This window comes from Ctenopharyngodon idella, chromosome 24 (genome assembly GCF_019924925.1).
Source record: "Ctenopharyngodon idella isolate HZGC_01 chromosome 24, HZGC01, whole genome shotgun sequence".
Lineage (NCBI taxonomy): Eukaryota > Metazoa > Chordata > Actinopteri > Cypriniformes > Xenocyprididae > Ctenopharyngodon > Ctenopharyngodon idella.
In genome coordinates this window covers 10,514,360-10,521,455 of record NC_067243.1, presented here as the reverse complement: position 1 = coordinate 10,521,455, position 7,096 = coordinate 10,514,360, and positions in this window count along the sequence as shown.

The following is a 7,096-nucleotide window of genomic DNA, read 5'->3' as shown; positions in this document are numbered from 1 at the left end:
TTTTAGTACCTTTATGGATCTTGAGAGAGGAAGTAGGCTACCATTGCTGCCTATGCTAAGCCATTGGATTTAATCAAAAATATCTTAATTTGTGTTCCGAAGAGGAACGAAGGTCTTACGGGTGTAGAACGACATGAGAGTGAGTAATAAATGACATTATTTTCATTTTTGGGTGAACTAACCCTTTAATGGTGGGGATTTTTTTTCCGGATCTGTCTGAATCTGTCTTTGACTGATTTATTGATTCGTTCAAAAACACAAATTAATATAGGAGCTAAAAAAGTGACTGACTAAATTCAGCCACAGTCTTTAATAAGAAACTATTAGTTCAGGAAAAAAAAAAAAAAACCAAAAAAAAAAAAAAAAAACAAGTGACTAGCTGAAGATATTGCAGAAATAGTGTATAAGTGTAGTATGATTGAATATTATTCAGACACTGTTTTTATGAGTGTGTCATTGAATAATTCAGTCAGATGATTCATTCAAAAACCCTAATTCATTTAGGAGCGTCGCTACTGTGGGTTGCTGGAGACAAATTGTTCTTTTGCATCTATTTTCATTGTCAGAGCAAAAATATACAAAAACTCACAATATTGTGTTTGAAATGTAAGTAACTTTTTGAATACTGTTTGTAGTTTTGGAACTATTGTAGTACAATTAACCAATAACATACTTGCAAATATGTCATGTGATAATGGTTACGTACAGCTACCATTTTGCCACATTTAATTTACACAGAGCCAAAACCTGAGCTTACCTAAAATCTTAACACTATTCTTTTGTGAGCACTGGTATTTCCTTCAGGAAATGCAAATCTAGTTTAGACTCATCCCTCAGTTTGTAAAAAATGAAAAAGATGCGTATTTACAGTAATCCACTTACAATGTAAGCAAAGCAGGCAAACATGGGAAATAAATCTTTAAAATATGCAACTTTCACACTATTGTAGCACACAGACATTAGGTTGAACCCTTTTAATGAGTGTTGTTTCTGTTCCAGGAAGTGCTTATGGGGATATTTCATGCCTTAAGCAAATGTCAAATAACACTTTGCCTTGTCATCCTCAATTATGGCTCGAAAAGGTTGTGGCAAACCACAGTGCACTTAAACGTGAGTGTGTTTCTTTCCCAGCTGGTGGTCAATGATTCCTTTAACAGATCGCTGAGGGGAAAGGCGACTCACCAAAACAAGCTGCTCTGTCTCTTTTTACAGCTCTTCCTTCGTCCCCTACACCAAACACACACATATCTATTTTACTCTTCATTAGGGGTGAAGAGTAAACTTCATTTCTGCAGCTAATCAAGGAGAAATGAGGAGAGGCGCTGAGGTGAGACAGCAGATATTACCACCGCTGGTTTCCCAGCACTCCCCTCTCGCTCCCTCCACAGGGCTGTTTTACATTCACACCACATCACCTATAGCAGAAGAAGCACTAGTCATGTTATGAGTAAGGTGAACCTCTCTTTCTCTCTCTCACACACACACACACACACACACACACACACAGACAGAATATGAAGGAAATTGGCAATAAAATGCATGAGTGTGTACACACTTAGGTTAAGCAGAGAAACCTCTTCATATCGAGACTTTTTTTTTGCTGTATAGGGTACGGTTCTTTTAAAAATGAAAAGAAAAGGAGGTCTTGATGTTACAGGTTCTTCAGATCAGCATATTGATTCTAGGTATCAATATGTTAACAGAGGAAAAGTAAAGCCCTCCTGGGTTCTTTGAAGTACCAAAACATATTTGGCTTTCTGAAGTTCTTAAGGTTATAAAAGGTTCAGCATCGAAGGAAGTTTCTTGTACAGCATCATAGGAACTTAGAAAAACCTTTTCCATGTTTCCACCAATTTCTGTGATGCCTTAGAAGAAACTTTATATGACTTTATTGCAGGGCCGTAACCACCACAGACATTGAGGGGGACAAGTCTCCCCAATAATTAAAAATGGCCATATTGTCCCCCCCAATTTTTGAAATTATTGGACTGCTCTGTTGCACTCCATTACACAGCGCTCTGTATGGTGTTAGGATGACAAAAAGGTTTAAAGGCTACATTTTTAATGCGGTCTGCCTCAGCGTTAACCAAGTTTGTCAGTGTCAAAATGATTGAGATGGCCAATCAAATCAAAGTAGGCAGGGTTTACTGTTCACAGAAGTAGAGCGTGAATTCCAGCGCGAAGCGTCAGTTTAACGTTCAAAACAATGTTCAAAACATGGTTACGGCCTTGCTTCATTGGAACTTATAAAGATTCTATGGTAACAATGGAGCTTAGAACCCTTATAAGTTCCCATAATGCCATAGAAGAACCATTATAAGTTCCAGTGAAGTCACTGAAGATCCTTTTTGTGGTGCTATAGAACATTTATATGTTCCCATAGAGGAATCATTATATGACATCATATAGGAACTCATAAAAGTTCTTCTATAGCTTTGTGGGAAATTATTAAGGTTCTGTGGCTTCATTGGAGCTTAGAACCTTTAGAGGAACCTTGTTAAGTTCCTCTGGTTCAGTGGTTCTCAAACTTTTTTGGTAAGGCCCTTTTAAATACCCCCCCCTTTGGTTCTTTGTTCTATGGCTTCACTGGAGCTTAGAACCTTTATAAGTTCCAATGAAGCCATAGAAGAACCTTTTTAAGTTCCAACAATAGAATAATTATTATATGACATCATAGGAACTTTATAGGTCTATGGTACCAGAGGAACTTATAAAAGGTTATTCTATATGGCCTCATAAGAATGGGAAATTTGAAAGGTTCTATTGCATTAAAGCAACTTTTGAAAGTTCTTCTATAACATCAAACTATATATCTCTTTTCAAGACCTTTATTTTTATATGTCTGGTAAAGTTTCTGTGAGTGCAGCAAACTAAAACTCACATCTTCTCTTTCAAATGCACCAAATAAATTACCATGATGTTTTCAAATAGTTCATTTTCAGATGCAAGAACACTCAGTTGCTTTTCATCATCAAAACCTCTGAGCTTGAGGGAGGCGAGCAGGGCTCTCGAGCTTTGTTTATACTGCAGTATACTTTGATCACGCGGCTTTGTTTGGGTTGATTGCGCTGGTGAGGGCAGATCCCACAGAGATGTATCTGCTCCATGGGGCTAAAGGAGAAAAGACACAGTGCTGGACTGACCGGATAACAGAAACACATTAATTGTCCGGGTTCTGCTGGCTGTGGGGGTTTTATAGATCTGAGTTTAAGAGGAAAAGTAATTTCAGTACTGAGGTGAGCCACACACCATGTGGTGCTGTGAAAACATGTTCATACTCTGTTTCTTACCATTGTTATGTGGTATTCTCTCTTTGTTCCCACTCTTTCGCCACCTCTATCCATCATACATTCATTGCTGCCTTTCTCTCTTCCTTTTTCTTCTGTGTTTTTTTTTCCCTGGCAGCAATTCCAATGATGCAACTAAAAAAGCAGATTGGCGTAACATTAGATAATTATCCAAAAACTTTGAAAGGGAGAAACAGAGAGCTGGACTGTTTAGAAAGACAAAATTGGAGAGTTTTGAAGTTCGATTAATGAGAACCTCTCATAGGCCCTGTTTACATCTGGTATCATCATGCATTTTGGTCGATCGGATCACAAGTGGACGACGCTAAATAGTGTAAAACGTTTTGAGCTTGTCCACTTTCGACCACTTCCAGAGGTAGTTGAAAACAAATTGCTTTCATAGTGTAGACGCTCATGTGGTCGAATGAGTTCAAACAGACACAAAACACAGTCTACTCTCCGTCTACTGACTTAATGTGTAAACATTATGGGAAGGGCGCTAGCCAGACTGGATTTAAACTTTGTTGTCTGAAGACCCAAGTTTGGTTTTAAGATAAAAAACTTACCAAACACAATGTTCTTCACCATTCCTGGTCCAAAAATGAAAGCTGCTGCTCTCCGTATGTTTTCTGCCATCTCCGTGTGCGTTCATATGTAAATTGTGCGAGCTTATTTTGTCCATTAGATCGAAAGATCTGAAAAAACCCATACATTTACCCGCCCATAGAGCCTCCCCTTGAAGAAATCAGGACAGAAGTGGTCAAAAGTAGACAAAAGATACGGATTAAAACATCAGGTGTAAACGGGTATGTGTCTGCCTCATCTACTTGTGATCCAATCGACCAAAACGCATCTTAATACCAGTGTAAACAGGGCAAAAGATGCACTAGATGCTTTGGTTTTCATGCCAAGATAACATTCACACTATAATAACCCAGCTAGATTTTGATTTCCAGAAAGTTCCCAGAACAGACATCCTAACACTCTATGTTGGTTAGCCTGTAAAAGTTTTGATATTTTGGTAACACTTTACAATAAGGTTCCATTTTTTGGCATTAATTACATTGGTTAACACTGAAAAATATTTCTAAAGCATTTAAAAATCTTAAAGGATTAGTTCACTTTCAAATAAAAATTACCTCGAGCTTTACTCACCCTCAAGCCATCCTAGGTGTATATGACATTCTTCTTTCTGATGAACACAATCTGAGTTATAGTAATAAATATCCTGACGCATCCGAGCTTTATAATGGCAGTGAACAGGACCAACGAGTTTGAAGCTCAAGAAAGTTCCTCCATCCATTATAAACGTACTCCACACGGCTCTGGGGGGTCAGTAAGGGTGTGTTCACACTTGTCATGTTTGGTTCGATTAAAACGAACCCTGGTGCGATTGCTCTGTTAGTGCGGTTCATTGTGAACGCTGATATCCGAACCAAACAAGCGGACCGAGACCGCTGAAAAGATGGGTCTCGGCCCGCTTCCAAACGAACTCTGGTGCGGTTTGAATGACATATGAATGCAACACGGACCAAAGACATGTGAACAAATCAAAAACAGGAAGATGAGAACCTAAAAAGGATAGAATCCTCACGCATATCGTTTTTCTCGTCATGAGTTTGCCCATCACAGGCATCAGACGCGCGTCTCCACGCTGCAGATCATTTGTGTGTGTGTGATGGAGGGATTCCCGCTGCTGTTTTGACTCCTTTACACATTTTATAAGCTCTTTACGAATTCCCAGCTGGCCAAAATACCATCATATGCAGGCTATGCACACAGAACAAGCGCATTTATCTCAGCACACAGCATTGTTTTGGATGTTCGGTAAGTTCTGTCTCAAAACAGGCAATACGTCAAAAAATCCGACCAATCAGGTTGTGAACGTATATCCCTATGCCTTTAGGTTCGGTATCTTTTAGTTAGTTGATAAAATTGCCAATCTGAACGCTAATCGGACCAGGACTAAAAGTTTATTTTTTTTTGGTCCGGACCAAACGAACCGAACTACAAGTGTGAACGCACCCCTTGCCTTCTGATGCGAAGCGATGTGTTTGTGTAAGAAGAATATCCATATTTAACAAGTTATGAAGTAAAATATCGAGCTTCCGCCAGATCGCCTTCTGTATTCAACTTGGGAAGAAAGCGTATCATAAGTTGAATACGGAAGGTGTAGGACGTGGCATAAGCATTTTGAACTGCGAGAGGTGTTACACTTTCTTCCTAAGTTAAATACGGAAGGCGGTCTGGTGGAAGATATATTTTACTTTATAACTAGTTATATGGATATTTTTCTTACAAAAACGCATTGCTTCGCTATATATATATATATATATATATATATATATATATTAATTATACCATAGCCCTAAACCATGCCCTCAGAAACCAAATGGGAAACCTAATATTTTGGAGAAAAACATGATTTGGCCAATATATGAGGCGTTCAAATAGTGAAATCAACTTTAAGTCATTTTTTGACACATTCTGTTATATTTGTGTAGACATTTTCAAAAATTCACAAACCTGTCCACACACATACCATGACACACAAACATTAGCACCTCCTTCACAGCTGCAGCTGCAGGCCTTGAGGCTGATCAACTGTTCTGACCCAACAATGACAGCCTCCTCCCTTCCTCTTTTACCAGATCGCTTCTCGCCTTGTCTCTCCATATCAAATCTCTCTTGTGTGGCCACAGGCTGAAAGAGGTTCAGATGGTTTAAATGCTTCATTATCTTTTATTTTAACGGAGATTAGAGCGAGCCTGCGGTGGAAAGCGCTGCCTGTCGGGTCCGTTCTGCACAGCTTCATTAAACGTCAGCGACTCTCCCCTATAAATATACAACATGCCTGGAGAGGACCAACCAGCAGAGATCGGCCCCTCCTGAATTGTGATGTCGCAATAAAGTTGTAATGGAGGATGACTGACAATGCGATCTCTGCATGGAAAAAAGTCCCATGAAACTTTAAGACAGGTTAAATGTTGTTACTTATCTCAAAAATGTGTGTAGGAGAGATAGATTTCAGTGAATAACAAATTAAATTTATTAATTTTTTGGGTGAACTATCACTTTAAGTATGCATGTGTGTACGCACGCTTAGAGCTCACCAGCAAATCTCAGATATTTTGCTCATTTCCTCTAAAAGGAGCTCTTAGGCTTAAGTCCTGGAAAATCCAAGGAAAGGCGGCAGATCCTTTGGGAGGAATGGAAAATGGATGCGATGAACTGGAGAGATATAGAGAAGGAGATAGGAGAGAGTGAGGAAGTATTTTTTTCGATCAATCATTGCAGAGACATCATCAAAACATACAGCACTTAAAATCACCCTAAACAACAAGTGCTGTCTGATTGGGCTGTGTTAATGCTCGAGCTCTCCTGGGATTTCACCGTAGCACTTCCCACCTGTTTTCCTGTAGTAATGGGTCTTCAAATCAATGGGAAACCAACTGTGAGATGTTGTACACATGTGGAACAAATGCATATCCTATTGCTTTCACTGCACTGCACACATACAGTATCTCTGTTGAATTTACAAAACAAACCAATCATTCAGCAAACATAAAATCTATTGTCAGCTGCAATCCCTGATAGCAGATCTATCTATCGATCTATCGATCGATCTATCGATCGATCTATCTATTTATCAGCCAGGACTGCCACTGGTGCCACCTCTAAAATAAAATAAAATAAAATAATAAAATAATATAAAATAAAATAAAAAAAATATATATTTTTTGTTTTTTAAAATAAAAGATCTATCTATAGCTTGTTTTTAAACAAGGACTGCCACTGGTGCCACCTCT